We start from the raw sequence: 16,426 nt of genomic DNA, 5'->3' as shown, positions 1-16,426 counted from the left end.
CCCACGTGAGAGCATTGAGTGCTGTGAGGCATACTAAAGGTAAAGGCGTCCATGGACTAAGGCTTCCTGGAGATTGGTGCACCCCCTATCTCTGGCAGTGGGAAACTGTGCACCTTGCCTCGGGAACAGAGGTCACATTTAGTTGGCACTTTAGCTACAGTTGGCTCCGGGGGTGAGCTCCCAGGAAGGAATCGCAAGCACGGGGTTTCTTTTGGACAAACTCACTGCTCCTCAGAGGCATCTGCGGAGTGAAGCGTATCCTTGCTGGTGTGGTTTTCAGGCGGCTTGGAAGCTGCAACGCAGTTGCTTTCCGAAGGGGGGAAGCCGGGCTCCTCCCACATTCTCCAGTTTCCAACGTGACCACGCAGCACATTGAGCAGCGCTCTCTGACTGACGACTGGAGACTTTCAGCCACACTGGGCCTTTCTATGATCGCGCTTCATTGGACTCGGGGTGTTTGTTTGGCGCGCCATGGAGGGCATTATTACCCGCTGAATGACTTAGTCAGGCCTACGTGACGTTGGATCGACCCAGTGCCTCACAATTTTACCGGTTTCTCTGTAGTTCCTCTCAGGCCGGACCTACAGTGTACCTTGCGTCCCAGTAGTAGGAGAGTGACAGGTAAGAGTTGCCAGGAGGCACTTTAGGCTCAGGGATTCTTTCAGTGCACTTCGGGGGGCCTCCCCAGAGGGAGAGCCAGGTTGAACGTAATACTGGCAGAAGCGTTGCCCTGGGGCTGCCTAACACGTGTACACGGCCTGCTCCGCAAGCGAGGATCAGTTCATTGCCCTCCCGCATGCGTAGAAAGAGCTGACACCCAACAGCCTGTTCTGTGCTACGTTGCTCGGAAAACGAGAAGGGGACTCCCAGTGCACACGCTCTCCCTCAGGAGGGAATTCATACGTGACTCTCCTAGGCCTTACGGAAAGCCGTAGAGGAGTTAAAGCACTCTGGCATCGAGTCAGGGCTCAGGGAGATGGCTGCACACAAAACCCTGCTGACAGGAAGCACTCGTGCTTACCTCGAGGCTAGGGCTCGCGTTTACTTCGCACTTTAGCTAGGGCAAGCGTGGGATGAGCTCCTAGCAAGGCCCTGGAGACCCCCTGGATTCATAGGAGAAAACGCACTTTCTTCCCGGAGGCATGCCTAAGGGTGACTAGAAGACGGGTAACAACAATGTCTTTTCAGTCAGCCTTGAGGCCGCCACTATCTACCTTTCAAGTGGGGGGAATACTGCCTTTTTCCAGGCTTCTGAACTACAAACGGGATCACCCAGCACATACACCTATCTTCTCTGACAATCCAAAGGAGACCCTTGGAACACACTTCGGCCTTCTGCCATGAAACTTCTGGATGCAGTGTGTTCTGCATGTGGTGAATGGCATAATCCTCTAAATGCCCTCAGTAGGCCTAGGTGACTCTGGATGTCCCAAGTGCCTAGCAAGGCTCAGGGTAAATCTCTCTTTCGGGCCGGACCTAAAGGCCAGTTTCCGCATCACTTAGAGAGACGTCGAGCAGGAGCCCCCAAACTGCACTGGAGGCCCCGGTGGTTTCTTTCAGGGCAGCTTAGGTTTCCTCAATGTGGCCGACACGCCTGGAGCAAAAGCCTGCCAAGAACCGCGTTCCTGAGGCCGCTTCGAAGCTGTGGCACGCTAGCCATAGAGAACACATTAGTCCCCGGCCCTTCCAACTGCATAGTGAGGGATGGTGTTCCCAGAGCTGTGTATCCCTTGATCGTGCTCAGAAGGCTTTGGGTACACCGTGTGCTTCCTTGGAGACAAGGGCCCACGTGAGAGCATTGAGTGCTGTGAGGCATACTAAAGGTAAAGGCGTCCATGGACTAAGACTTCCTGGAGACTGGTGCACCCCCTATCTCTGGCAGTGGGAAACTGTGCACCTTGCCTCGGGACCAGAGGTCACATTTAGTTGGCACTTTAGCTACAGTTGGCTCCGGGGGTGAGCTCCCAGGAAGGAATTGCAAGCACGGGGTTTCTTTTGGAAAAACTCACTGCTCCTCAGAGGCATCTGCGGAGTGAAGCGTATCCTTGCTGGTGTGGTTTTCAGGCGGCCTGGAAGCTGCAACGCAGTTGCTTTCCGAAGGGGGGAAGCCGGGCTCCTCCCACATTCTCCAGTTTCCAACGTGACCACGCAGCACATTGAGCAGCGCTCTCTGACTGACGACTGGAGACTTTCAGCCACACTGGGCCTTTCTATGATCGCGCTTCATTGGACTCGGGGTGTTTGTTTGGCGCGCCATGAAGGGCATTATTACCCGCTGAATGACTTAGTCAGGCCTACGTGACGTTGGAACGACCCAGTGCCTCACAATTTTACCGGTTTCTCTGTAGTTCCTCTCAGGCCGGACCTACAGTGTACCTTGCGTCCCAGTAGTAGGAGAGTGAAAGGTAAGAGTTGCCAGGAGGCACTTTAGGCTCAGGGATTCTTTCAGTGCACTTCGGGGGGCCTCCCCAGAGGGAGAGCCAGGTTGAACGTAATACTGGCAGAAGCATTGCCCTGGGGCTGCCTAACACGTGTACACGGCCTGCTCCGCAAGCGAGGATCAGTTCATTGCCCTCCCGCATGCGTAGAAAGAGCTGACCCCCAACAGCCTGTTCTGTGCTACGTTGCTCGGAAAACGAGAAGGGGACTCCCAGTGCACACGCTCTCCCTCAGGAGGGAATTCATACGTGACTCTCCTAGGCCTTACGGAAAGCCGTAGAGGAGTTATAGCACTCTGGCATGGAGTCAGGGCTCAGGGAGATGGCTGCACACAAAACCCTGCTGACAGGAAGCACTCGTGCTTACCTCGAGGCTAGGGCTCGCGTTTACTTCCACTTTAGCTAGGGCAAGCGTGGGATGAGCTCCTAGCAAGGCCCTGGAGACCCCCTGGATTCATAGGAGAAAACGCACTTTCTTCCCGGAGGCATGCCTAAGGGTGACTAGAAGACGGGTAACAACAATGTCTTTTCAGTCAGCCTTGAGGCCGCCACTATCTACCTTTTAAGTGGGGGGAATACTGCCTTTTTCCAGGCTTCTGAACTACAAACGGGATCACCCAGCACATACACCTATCTTCTCTGACAATCCAAAGGAGACCCTTGGAACACACTTCGGCCTTCTGCCATGAAACTTCTGGATGCAGTGTGTTCTGCATGTGGTGAATGGCATAATCCTCTAAATGCCCTCAGTAGGCCTAGGTGACTCTGGATGTCCCAAGTGCCTAGCAAGGCTCAGGGTAAATCTCTCTTTCGGGCCGGACCTAAAGGCCAGTTTCCGCATCACTTAGAGAGACGTCGAGCAGGAGCCCCCAAACTGCACTGGAGGCCCCGGTGGTTTCTTTCAGGGCAGCTTAGGTTTCCTCAATGTGGCCGACACGCCTGGAGCAAAAGCCTGCCAAGAACCGCGTTCCTGAGGCCGCTTCGAAGCTGTGGCACGCTAGCCATAGAGAACACATTAGTCCCCGGCCCTTCCAACTGCATAGTGAGGGATGGTGTTCCCAGAGCTGTGTATCCCTTGATCGTGCTCAGAAGGCTTTGGGTACACCGTGTGCTTCCTTGGAAACAAGGGCCCACGTGAGAGCCTTGAGCGCTGTGAGGCATACTAAAGGTAAAGGAGTCCATGGACTAAGACTTCCTGGAGACTGGTGCAACCCCTATCTCTGGCAGTGGGAAACTGTGCACCTTGCCTCGGGAACAGAGGTCACATTTAGTTGGCACTTTAGCTACAGTTGGCTCCGGGGGTGAGCTCCCAGGAAGGAATCGCAAGCACGGGGTTTCTTTTGGACAAACTCACTGCTCCTCAGAGGCATCTGCGGAGTGAAGCGTATCCTTGCTGGTGTGGTTTTCAGGCGGCTTGGAAGCTGCAACGCAGTTGATTTCCGAAGGGGGGAAGCCGGGCTCCTCCCACATTCTCCAGTTTCCAACGTGACCACGCAGCACATTGAGCAGCGCTCTCTGACTGACGACTGGAGACTTTCAGCCACACTGGGCCTTTCTATGATCGCGCTTCATTGGACTCGGGGTGTGTGTTTGGCGCGCCATGAAGGGCATTATTACCCGCTGAATGACTTAGTCAGGCCTACGTGACGTTGGAACGACCCAGTGCCTCACAAGTTTACCGGTTTCTCTGTAGTTTCTCTCAGGCCGGACCTACAGTGTACCTTGCGTCCCAGTAGTAGGAGAATGACAGGTAAGAGTTGCCAGGAGGCACTTTAGGCTCAGGGATTCTTTCAGTGCACTTCGGGGGGCCTCCCCAGAGGGAGAGCCAGGTTGAACGTAATACTGGCAGAAGCATTGCCCTGGGGCTGCCTAACACGTGTACACGGCCTGCTCCGCAAGCGAGGATCAGTTCATTGCCCTCCCGCATGCGTAGAAAGAGCTGACCCCCAACAGCCTGTTCTGTGCTACGTTGCTCGGAAAACGAGAAGGGGACTCCCAGTGCACACGCTCTCCCTCAGGAGGGAATTCATACGTGACTCTCCTAGGCCTTACGGAAAGCCGTAGAGGAGTTATAGCACTCTGGCATGGAGTCAGGGCTCAGGGAGATGGCTGCACACAAAACCCTGCTGACAGGAAGCACTCGTGCTTACCTCGAGGCTAGGGCTCGCCTTTACTTCGCACTTTAGCTAGGGCAAGCGTGGGATGAGCTCCTAGCAAGGCCCTGGAGACCCCCTGGATTCATAGGAGAAAACGCACTTTCTTCCCGGAGGCATGCCTAAGGGTGACTAGAAGACGGGTAACAACAATGTCTTTTCAGTCAGCCTTGAGGCCGCCACTATCTACCTTTTAAGTGGGGGGAATACTGCCTTTTTCCAGGCTTCTGAACTACAAACGGTATCACCCCGCACATACACCTATCTTCTCTGACAATCCAAAGGAGACCCTTGGAACACACTTCGGCCTTCTGCCATGAAACTTCTGGATGCAGTGTGTTCTGCATGTGGTGAATGGCATAATCCTCTAAATGCCCTCAGTAGGCCTAGGTGACTCTGGATGTCCCAAGTGCCTAGCAAGGCTCAGGGTAAATCTCTCTTTCGGGCCGGACCTAAAGGCCAGTTTCCGCATCACTTAGAGAGACGTCGAGCAGGAGCCCCCAAACTGCACTGGAGGCCCCGGTGGTTTCTTTCAGGGCAGCTTAGGTTTCCTCAATGTGGCCGACACGCCTGGAGCAAAAGCCTGCCAAGAACCGCATTCCTGAGGCCGCTTCGAAGCTGTGGCACGCTAGCCATAGAGAACACATTAGTCCCCGGCCCTTCCAACTGCATAGTGAGGGATGGTGTTCCCAGAGCTGTGTATCCCTTGATCGTGCTCAGAAGGCTTTGGGTACACCGTGTGCTTCCTTGGAAACAAGGGCCCACGTGAGAGCCTTGAGCGCTGTGAGGCATACTAAAGGTAAAGGCGTCCATGGATTAAGACTTCCTGGAGACTGGTGCAACCCCTATCTCTGGCAGTGGGAAACTGTGCACCTTGCCTCGGGAACAGAGGTCACATTTAGTTGGCACTTTAGCTACAGTTGGCTCCGGGGGTGAGCTCCCAGGAAGGAATCGCAAGCACGGGGTTTCTTTTGGACAAACTCACTGCTCCTCAGAGGCATCTGCGGAGTGAAGCGTATCCTTGCTGGTGTGGTTTTCAGGCGGCTTGGAAGCTGCAACGCAGTTGCTTTCCGAAGGGGGGAAGCCGGGCTCCTCCCACATTCTCCAGTTTCCAACGTGACCACGCAGCACATTGAGCAGCGCTCTCTGACTGACGACTGGAGACTTTCAGCCACACTGGGCCTTTCTATGATCGCGCTTCATTGGACTCGGGGTGTTTGTTTGGCGCGCCATGGAGGGCATTATTACCCGCTGAATGACTTAGTCAGGCCTACGTGACGTTGGATCGACCCAGTGCCTCACAATTTTACCGGTTTCTCTGTAGTTCCTCTCAGGCCGGACCTACAGTGTACCTTGCGTCCCAGTAGTAGGAGAGTGACAGGTAAGAGTTGCCAGGAGGCACTTTAGGCTCAGGGATTCTTTCAGTGCACTTCGGGGGGCCTCCCCAGAGGGAGAGCCAGGTTGAACGTAATACTGGCAGAAGCGTTGCCCTGGGGCTGCCTAACACGTGTACACGGCCTGCTCCGCAAGCGAGGATCAGTTCATTGCCCTCCCGCATGCGTAGAAAGAGCTGACACCCAACAGCCTGTTCTGTGCTACGTTGCTCGGAAAACGAGAAGGGGACTCCCAGTGCACACGCTCTCCCTCAGGAGGGAATTCATACGTGACTCTCCTAGGCCTTACGGAAAGCCGTAGAGGAGTTAAAGCACTCTGGCATCGAGTCAGGGCTCAGGGAGATGGCTGCACACAAAACCCTGCTGACAGGAAGCACTCGTGCTTACCTCGAGGCTAGGGCTCGCCTTTACTTCGCACTTTAGCTAGGGCAAGCGTGGGATGAGCTCCTAGCAAGGCCCTGGAGACCCCCTGGATTCATAGGAGAAAACGCACTTTCTTCCCGGAGGCATGCCTAAGGGTGACTAGAAGACGGGTAACAACAATGTCTTTTCAGTCAGCCTTGAGGCCGCCACTATCTACCTTTCAAGTGGGGGGAATACTGCCTTTTTCCAGGCTTCTGAACTACAAACGGGATCACCCAGCACATACACCTATCTTCTCTGACAATCCAAAGGAGACCCTTGGAACACACTTCGGCCTTCTGCCATGAAACTTCTGGATACAGTGTGTTCTGCATGTGGTGAATGGCATAATCCTCTACATGCCCTCAGTAGGCCTAGGTGACTCTGGATGTCCCAAGTGCCTAGCAAGGCTCAGGGTAAATCTCTCTTTCGGGCCGGACCTAAAGGCCAGTTTCCGCATCACTTAGAGAGACGTCGAGCAGGAGCCCCCAAACTGCACTGGAGGCCCCGGTGGTTTCTTTCAGGGCAGCTTAGGTTTCCTCAATGTGGCCGACACGCCTGGAGCAAAAGCCTGCCAAGAACCGCGTTCCTGAGGCCGCTTCGAAGCTGTGGCACGCTAGCCATAGAGAACACATTAGTCCCCGGCCCTTCCAACTGCATAGTGAGGGATGGTGTTCCCAGAGCTGTGTATCCCTTGATCGTGCTCAGAAGGCTTTGGGTACACCGTGTGCTTCCTTGGAAACAAGGGCCCACGTGAGAGCCTTGAGCACTGTGAGGCATACTAAAGGTAAAGGCGTCCATGGACTAAGACTTCCTGGAGACTGGTGCACCCCCTATCTCTGGCAGTGGGAAACTGTGCACCTTGCCTCGGGAACAGAGGTCACATTTACTTGGCACTTTAGCTACAGTTGGCTCCGGGGGTGAGCTCCCAGGAAGGAATCGCAAGCACGGGGTTTCTTTTGGAAAAACTCACTGCTCCTCAGAGGCATCTGCGGAGTGAAGCGAATCCTAGCTGGTGTGGTTTTCAGGCGGCTTGGAAGCTGCAACGCAGTTGCTTTCCGAAGGGGGGAAGCCGGGCTCCTCCCACATTCTCCAGTTTCCAACGTGACCACGCAGCACATTGAGCAGTGCTCTCTGACTGACGACTGGAGACTTTCAGCCACACTGGGCCTTTCTATGATCGCGCTTCATTGGACTCGGGGTGTTTGTTTGGCGCGCCATGAAGGGCATTATTACCCGCTGAATGACTTAGTCAGGCCTACGTGACGTTGGATCGACCCAGTGCCTCACAATTTTACCGGTTTCTCTGTAGTTCCTCTCAGGCCGGACCTACAGTGTACCTTGCGTCCCAGTAGTAGGAGAGTGACAGGTAAGAGTTGCCAGGAGGCACTTTAGGCTCAGGGATTCTTTCAGTGCACTTCGGGGGGCCTCCCCAGAGGGAGAGCCAGGTTGAACGTAATACTGGCAGAAGCGTTGCCCTGGGGCTGCCTAACACGTGTACACGGCCTGCTCCGCAAGCGAGGATCAGTTCATTGCCCTCCCGCATGCGTAGAAAGAGCTGACCCCCAACAGCCTGTTCTGTGCTACGTTGCTCGGAAAACGAGAAGGGGACTCCCAGTGCACACGCTCTCCCTCAGGAGGGAATTCATACGTGACTCTCCTAGGCCTTACGGAAAGCCGTAGAGGAGTTAAAGCACTCTGGCATCGAGTCAGGGCTCAGGGAGATGGCTGCACACAAAACCCTGCTGACAGGAAGCACTCGTGCTTACCTCGAGGCTAGGGCTCGCGTTTACTTCGCACTTTAGCTAGGGCAAGCGTGGGATGAGCTCCTAGCAAGGCCCTGGAGACCCCCTGGATTCATAGGAGAAAACGCACTTTCTTCCCGGAGGCATGCCTAAGGGTGACTAGAAGACGGGTAACAACAATGTCTTTTCAGTCAGCCTTGAGGCCGCCACTATCTACCTTTCAAGTGGGGGGAATACTGCCTTTTTACAGGCTTCTCAACTACAAACGGGATCACCCAGCACATACACCTATCTTCTCTGACAATCCAAAGGAGACCCTTGGAACACACTTCGGCCTTCTGCGATGAAACTTCTGGGTGCAGTGTGTTCTGCATGTGGTGAATGGCATAATCCTCTAAATGCCCTCAGTAGGCCTAGGTGACTCTGGATGTCCCAAGTGCCTAGCAAGGCTCAGGGTAAATCTCTCTTTCGGGCCGGACCTAAAGGCCAGTTTCCGCATCACTTAGAGAGACGTCGAGCAGGAGCCCCCAAACTGCACTGGAGGCCCCGGTGGTTTCTTTCAGGTCAGCTTAGGTTTCCTCAACGTGGCCGACACGCCTGGAGCAAAAGCCTGCCAAGAACCGCGTTCCTGAGGCAGCTTCGAAGCTGTGGCACGCTAGCCATAGAGAACACATTAGTCCCCGGCCCTTCCAACTGCATAGTGAGGGATGGTGTTCCCAGAGCTGTGTATCCCTTGATCGTGCTCAGAAGGCTTTGGGTACACCGTGTGCTTCCTTGGAAACAAGGGCCCACGTGAGAGCATTGAGTGCTGTGAGGCATACTAAAGGTAAAGGCGTCCATGGACTAAGACTTCCTGGAGACTGGTGCACCCCCTATCTCTGGCAGTGGGAAACTGTGCACCTTGCCTCGGGACCAGAGGTCACATTTACTTGGCACTTTAGCTACAGTTGGCTCCGGGGGTGAGCTCCCAGGAAGGAATCGCAAGCACGGGGTTTCTTTTGGACAAACTCACTGCTCCTCAGAGGCATCTGCGGAGTGAAGCGTATCCTTGCTGGTGTGGTTTTCAGGCGGCTTGGAAGCTGCAACGCAGTTGCTTTCCGAAGGGGGGAAGCCGGCCTCCTTCCACATTCTCCAGTTTCCAACGTGACCACGCAGCACATTGAGCAGCGCTCTCTGACTGATGACTGGAGACTTTCAGCCACACTGGGCCTTTCTATGATCGCGCTTCATTGGACTCGGGGTGTTTGTTTGGCGCGCCATGAAGGGCATTATTACCCGCTGAATGACTTAGTCAGGCCTACGTGACGTTGGAACGACCCAGTGCCTCACAATTTTACCGGTTTCTCTGTAGTTTCTCTCAGGCCGGACCTACAGTGTACCTTGCGTCCCAGTAGTAGGAGAGTGACAGGTAAGAGTTGCCAGGAGGCACTTTAGGCTCAGGGATTCTTTCAGTGCACTTCGGGGGGCCTCCCCAGAGGGAGAGCCAGGTTGAACGTAATACTGGCAGAAGCGTTGCCCTGGGGCTGCCTAACACGTGTACACGGCCTGCTCCGCAAGCGAGGATCAGTTCATTGCCCTCCCGCATGCGTAGAAAGAGCTGACCCCCAACAGCCTGTTCTGTGCTACGTTGCTCGGAAAACGAGAAGGGGACTCCCAGTGCACACGCTCTCCCTCAGGAGGGAATTCATACGTGACTCTCCTAGGCCTTACGGAAAGCCGTAGAGGAGTTAAAGCACTCTGGCATCGAGTCAGGGCTCAGGGAGATGGCTGCACACAAAACCCTGCTGACAGGAAGCACTCGTGCTTACCTCGAGGCTAGGGCTCGCGTTTACTTCGCACTTTAGCTAGGGCAAGCGTGGGATGAGCTCCTAGCAAGGCCCTGGAGACCCCCTGGATTCATAGGAGAAAACGCACTTTCTTCCCGGAGGCATGCCTAAGGGTGACTAGAAGACGGGTAACAACAATGTCTTTTCAGTCAGCCTTGAGGCCGCCACTATCTACCTTTCAAGTGGGGGGAATACTGCCTTTTTCCAGGCTTCTCAACTACAAACGGGATCACCCAGCACATACACCTGTCTTCTCTGACAATCCAAAGGAGACCCTTGGAACACACTTCGGCCTTCTGCGATGAAACTTCTGGATGCAGTGTGTTCTATATGTGGTGAATGGCATAATCCTCTAAATGCCCTCAGTAGGCCTAGGTGACTCTGGATGTCCCAAGTGCCTAGCAAGGCTCAGGGTAAATCTCTCTTTCGGGCCGGACCTAAAGGCCAGTTTCCGCATCACTTAGAGAGACGTCGAGCAGGAGCCCCCAAACTGCACTGGAGGCCCCGGTGGTTTCTTTCAGGGCAGCTTAGGTTTCCTCAATGTGGCCGACACGCCTGGAGCAAAAGCCTGCCAAGAACCGCGTTCCTGAGGCCGCTTCGAAGCTGTGGCACGCTAGCCATAGAGAACACATTAGTCCCCGGCCCTTCCAACTGCATAGTGAGGGATGGTGTTCCCAGAGCTGTGTATCCCTTGATCGTGCTCAGAAGGCTTTGGGTACACCGTGTGCTTCCTTGGAAACAAGGGCCCACGTGAGAGCATTGAGTGCTGTGAGGCATACTAAAGGTAAAGGCGTCCATGGACTAAGACTTCCTGGAGACTGGTGCACCCCCTATCTCTGGCAGTGGGAAACTGTGCACCTTGCCTCGGGACCAGAGGTCACATTTAGTTGGCACTTTAGCTACAGTTGGCTCCGGGGGTGAGCTCCCAGGAAGGAATCGCAAGCACGGGGTTTCTTTTGGAAAAACTCACTGCTCCTCAGAGGCATCTGCGGAGTGAAGCGTATCCTTGCTGGTGTGGTTTTCAGGCGGCTTGGAAGCTGCAACGCAGTTGCTTTCCGAAGGGGGGAAGCCGGGCTCCTCCCACATTCTCCAGTTTCCAACGTGACCACGCAGCACATTGAGCAGCGCTCTCTGACTGACGACTGGAGACTTTCAGCCACACTGGGCCTTTCTATGATCGCGCTTCATTGGACTCGGGGTGTTTGTTTGGCGCGCCATGAAGGGCATTATTACCCGCTGAATGACTTAGTCAGGCCTACGTGACGTTGGAACGACCCAGTGCCTCACAAGTTTACCGGTTTCTCTGTAGTTCCTCTCAGGCCGGACCTACAGTGTACCTTGCGTCCCAGTAGTAGGAGAGTGACAGGTAAGAGTTGCCAGGAGGCACTTTAGGCTCAGGGATTCTTTCAGTGCACTTCGGGGGCCTCCCCAGAGGGAGAGCCAGGTTGAACGTAATACTGGCAGAAGCGTTGCCCTGGGGCTGCCTAACACGTGTACACGGCCTGCTCTGCAAGCGAGGATCAGTTCATTGCCCTCCCGCATGCGTAGAAAGAGCTGACCCCCAACAGCCTGTTCTGTGCTACGTTGCTCGGAAAACGAGAAGGGGACTCCCAGTGCACACGCTCTCCCTCAGGAGGGAATTCATACGTGACTCTCCTAGGCCTTACGGAAAGCCGTAGAGGAGTTAAAGCACTCTGGCATCGAGTCAGGGCTCAGGGAGATGGCTGCACACAAAACCCTGCTGACAGGAAGCACTCGTGCTTACCTCGAGGCTAGGGCTCGCGTTTACTTCGCACTTTAGCTAGGGCAAGCGTGGGATGAGCTCCTAGCAAGGCCCTGGAGACCCCCTGGATTCATAGGAGAAAACGCACTTTCTTCCCGGAGGCATGCCTAAGGGTGACTAGAAGACGGGTAACAACAATGTCTTTTCAGTCAGCCTTGAGGCCGCCACTATCTACCTTTCAAGTGGGGGGAATACTGCCTTTTTACAGGCTTCTCAACTACAAACGGGATCACCCAGCACATACACCTATCTTCTCTGACAATCCAAAGGAGACCCTTGGAACACAGTTCGGCCGTCTGCCATGAAACTTCTGGATGCAGTGTGTTCTGCATGTGGTGAATGGCATAATCCTCTAAATGCCCTCAGTAGGCCTAGGTGACTCTGGATGTCCCAAGTGCCTAGCAAGGCTCAGGGTAAATCTCTCTTTCGGGCCGGACCTAAAGGCCAGTTTCCGCATCACTTAGAGAGACGTCGAGCAGGAGCCCCCAAACTGCACTGGAGGCCCCGGTGGTTTCTTTCAGGGCAGCTTAGGTTTCCTCAATGTGGCCGACACGCCTGGAGCAAAAGCCTGCCAAGAACCGCGTTCCTGAGGCCGCTTCGAAGCTGTGGCACGCTAGCCATAGAGAACACATTAGTCCCCGGCCCTTCCAACTGCATAGTGAGGGATGGTGTTCCCAGAGCTGTGTATCCCTTGATCGTGCTCAGAAGGCTTTGGGTACACCGTGTGCTTCCTTGGAAACAAGGGCCCACGTGATAGCATTGAGTGCTGTGAGGCATACTAAAGGTAAAGGCGTCCATGGACTAAGACTTCCTGGAGACTGGTGCACCCCCTATCTCTGGCAGTGGGAAACTGTGCACCTTGCCTCGGGACCAGAGGTCACATTTAGTTGGCACTTTAGCTACAGTTGGCTCCGGGGGTGAGCTCCCAGGAAGGAATCGCAAGCACGGGGTTTCTTTTGGAAAAACTCACTGCTCCTCAGAGGCATCTGCGGAGTGAAGCGTATCCTTGCTGGTGTGGTTTTCAGGCGGCTTGGAAGCTGCAACGCAGTTGCTTTCCGAAGGGGGGAAGCCGGGCTCCTCCCACATTCTCCAGTTTCCAACGTGACCACGCAGCACATTGAGCAGCGCTCTCTGACTGACGACTGGAGACTTTCAGCCACACTGGGCCTTTCTATGATCGCGCTTCATTGGACTCGGGGTGTTTGTTTGGCGCGCCATGAAGGGCATTATTACCCGCTGAATGACTTAGTCAGGCCTACGTGACGTTGGAACGACCCAGTGCCTCACAATTTTACCGGTTTCTCTGTAGTTTCTCTCAGGCCGGACCTACAGTGTACCTTGCGTCCCAGTAGTAGGAGAGTGACAGGTAAGAGTTGCCAGGAGGCACTTTAGGCTCAGGGATTCTTTCAGTGCACTTCGGGGGGCCTCCCCAGAGGGAGAGCCAGGTTGAACGTAATACTGGCAGAAGCGTTGCCCTGGGGCTGCCTAACACGTGTACACGGCCTGCTCTGCAAGCGAGGATCAGTTCATTGCCCTCCCGCATGCGTAGAAAGAGCTGACCCCCAACAGCCTGTTCTGTGCTACGTTGCTCGGAAAACGAGAAGGGGACTCCCAGTGCACACGCTCTCCCTCAGGAGGGAATTCATACGTGACTCTCCTAGGCCTTACGGAAAGCCGTAGAGGAGTTAAAGCACTCTGGCATCGAGTCAGGGCTCAGGGAGATGGCTGCACACAAAACCCTGCTGACAGGAAGCACTCGTGCTTACCTCGAGGCTAGGGCTCGCGTTTACTTCGCACTTTAGCTAGGGCAAGCGTGGGATGAGCTCCTAGCAAGGCCCTGGAGACCCCCTGGATTCATAGGAGAAAACGCACTTTCTTCCCGGAGGCATGCCTAAGGGTGACTAGAAGACGGGTAACAACAATGTCTTTTCAGTCAGCCTTGAGGCCGCCACTATCTACCTTTCAAGTGGGGGGAATACTGCCTTTTTACAGGCTTCTCAACTACAAACGGGATCACCCAGCACATACACCTATCTTCTCTGACAATCCAAAGGAGACCCTTGGAACACACTTCGGCCTTCTGCCATGAAACTTCTGGATGCAGTGTGTTCTGCATGTGGTGAATGGCATAATCCTCTAAATGCCCTCAGTAGGCCTAGGTGACTCTGGATGTCCCAAGTGCCTAGCAAGGCTCAGGGTAAATCTCTCTTTCGGGCCGGACCTAAAGGCCAGTTTCCGCATCACTTAGAGAGACGTCGAGCAGGAGCCCCCAAACTGCACTGGAGGCCCCGGTGGTTTCTTTCAGGGCAGCTTAGGTTTCCTCAATGTGGCCGACACGCCTGGAGCAAAAGCCTGCCAAGAACCGTGTTCCTGAGGCCGCTTCGAAGCTGTGGCACGCTAGCCATAGAGAACACATTAGTCCCCGGCCCTTCCAACTGCATAGTGAGGGATGGTGTTCCCAGAGCTGTGTATCCCTTGATCGTGCTCAGAAGGCTTTGGGTACACCGTGTGCTTCCTTGGAAACAAGGGCCCACGTGAGAGCATTGAGTGCTGTGAGGCATACTAAAGGTAAAGGCGTCCATGGACTAAGGCTTCCTGGAGATTGGTGCACCCCCTATCTCTGGCAGTGGGAAACTGTGCACCTTGCCTCGGGACCAGAGGTCACATTTAGTTGGCACTTTAGCTACAGTTGGCTCCGGGGGTGAGCTCCCAGGAAGGAATCGCAAGCACGGGGTTTCTTTTGGAAAAACTCACTGCTCCTCAGAGGCATCTGCGGAGTGAAGCGTATCCTTGCTGGTGTGGTTTTCAGGCGGCTTGGAAGCTGCAACGCAGTTGCTTTCCAAAGGGGGGAAGCCGGGCTCCTCCCACATTCTCCAGTTTCCAACGTGACCACGCAGCACATTGAGCAGCGCTCTCTGACTGACGACTGGAGACTTTCAGCCACACTGGGCCTTTCTATGATCGCGCTTCATTGGACTCGGGGTGTTTGTTTGGCGCGCCATGGAGGGCATTATTACCCGCTGAATGACTTAGTCAGGCCTACGTGACGTTGGATCGACCCAGTGCCTCACAAGTTTACCGGTTTCTCTGTAGTTTCTCTCAGGCCGGACCTACAGTGTACCTTGCGTCCCAGTAGTAGGAGAGTGACAGGTAAGAGTTGCCAGGAGGCACTTTAGGCTCAGGGATTCTTTCAGTGCACTTTGGGGGGCCTCCCCAGAGGGAGAGCCAGGTTGAACGTAATACTGGCAGAAGCGTTGCCCTGGGGCTGCCTAACACGTGTACACGGCCTGCTCCGCAAGCGAGGATCAGTTCATTGCCCTCCCGCATGCGTAGAAAGAGCTGACCCCCAACAGCCTGTTCTGTGCTACGTTGCTCGGAAAACGAGAAGGGGACTCCCAGTGCACACGCTCTCCCTCAGGAGGGAATTCATACGTGACTCTCCTAGGCCTTACGGAAAGCCGTAGAGGAGTTATAGCACTCTGGCATGGAGTCAGGGCTCAGGGAGATGGCTGCACACAAAACCCTGCTGACAGGAAGCACTCGTGCTTACCTCGAGGCTAGGGCTCGCGTTTACTTCGCACTTTAGCTAGGGCAAGCGTGGGATGAGCTCCTAGCAAGGCCCTGGAGACCCCCTGGATTCATAGGAGAAAACGCACTTTCTTCCCGGAGGCATGCCTAAGGGTGACTAGAAGACGGGTAACAACAATGTCTTTTCAGTCAGCCTTGAGGCCGCCACTATCTACCTTTCAAGTGGGGGGAATACTGCCTTTTTCCAGGCTTCTGAACTACAAACGGGATCACCCAGCACATACACCTATCTTCTCTGACAATCCAAAGGAGACCCTTGGAACACACTTCGGCCTTCTGCCATGAAACTTCTGGATGCAGTGTGTTCTGCATGTGGTGAATGGCATAATCCTCTAAATGCCCTCAGTAGGCCTAGGTGACTCTGGATGTCCCAAGTGCCTAGCAAGGCTCAGGGTAAATCTCTCTTTCGGGCCGGACCTAAAGGCCAGTTTCCGCATCACTTAGAGAGACGTCGAGCAGGAGCCCCCAAACTGCACTGGAGGCCCCGGTGGTTTCTTTCAGGGCAGCTTAGGTTTCCTCAATGTGGCCGACACGCCTGGAGCAAAAGCCTGCCAAGAACCGCGTTCCTGAGGCCGCTTCGAAGCTGTGGCACGCTAGCCATAGAGAACACATTAGTCCCCGGCCCTTCCAACTGCATAGTGAGGGATGGTGTTCCCAGAGCTGTGTATCCCTTGATCGTGCTCAGAAGGCTTTGGGTACACCGTGTGCTTCCTTGGAAACAAGGGCCCACGTGAGAGCCTTGAGCGCTGTGAGGCATACTAAAGGTAAAGGAGTCCATGGACTAAGACTTCCTGGAGACTGGTGCAACCCCTATCTCTGGCAGTGGGAAACTGTGCACCTTGCCTCGGGAACAGAGGTCACATTTAGTTGGCACTTTAGCTACAGTTGGCTCCGGGGGTGAGCTCCCAGGAAGGAATCGCAAGCACGGGGTTTCTTTTGGACAAACTCACTGCTCCTCAGAGGCATCTGCGGAGTGAAGCGTATCCTTGCTGGTGTGGTTTTCAGGCGGCTTGGAAGCTGCAACGCAGTTGCTTTCCGAAGGGGGGAAGCCGGGCTCCTCCCACATTCTCCAGTTTCCAACGTGACCACGCAGCACA

Source organism: Mesoplodon mirus, assembly GCF_964341445.2.
Source record: "Mesoplodon mirus genome assembly, chromosome: 1".
NCBI lineage: Eukaryota > Metazoa > Chordata > Mammalia > Artiodactyla > Ziphiidae > Mesoplodon > Mesoplodon mirus.
Note: the sequence above shows the minus strand (reverse complement) of the source record.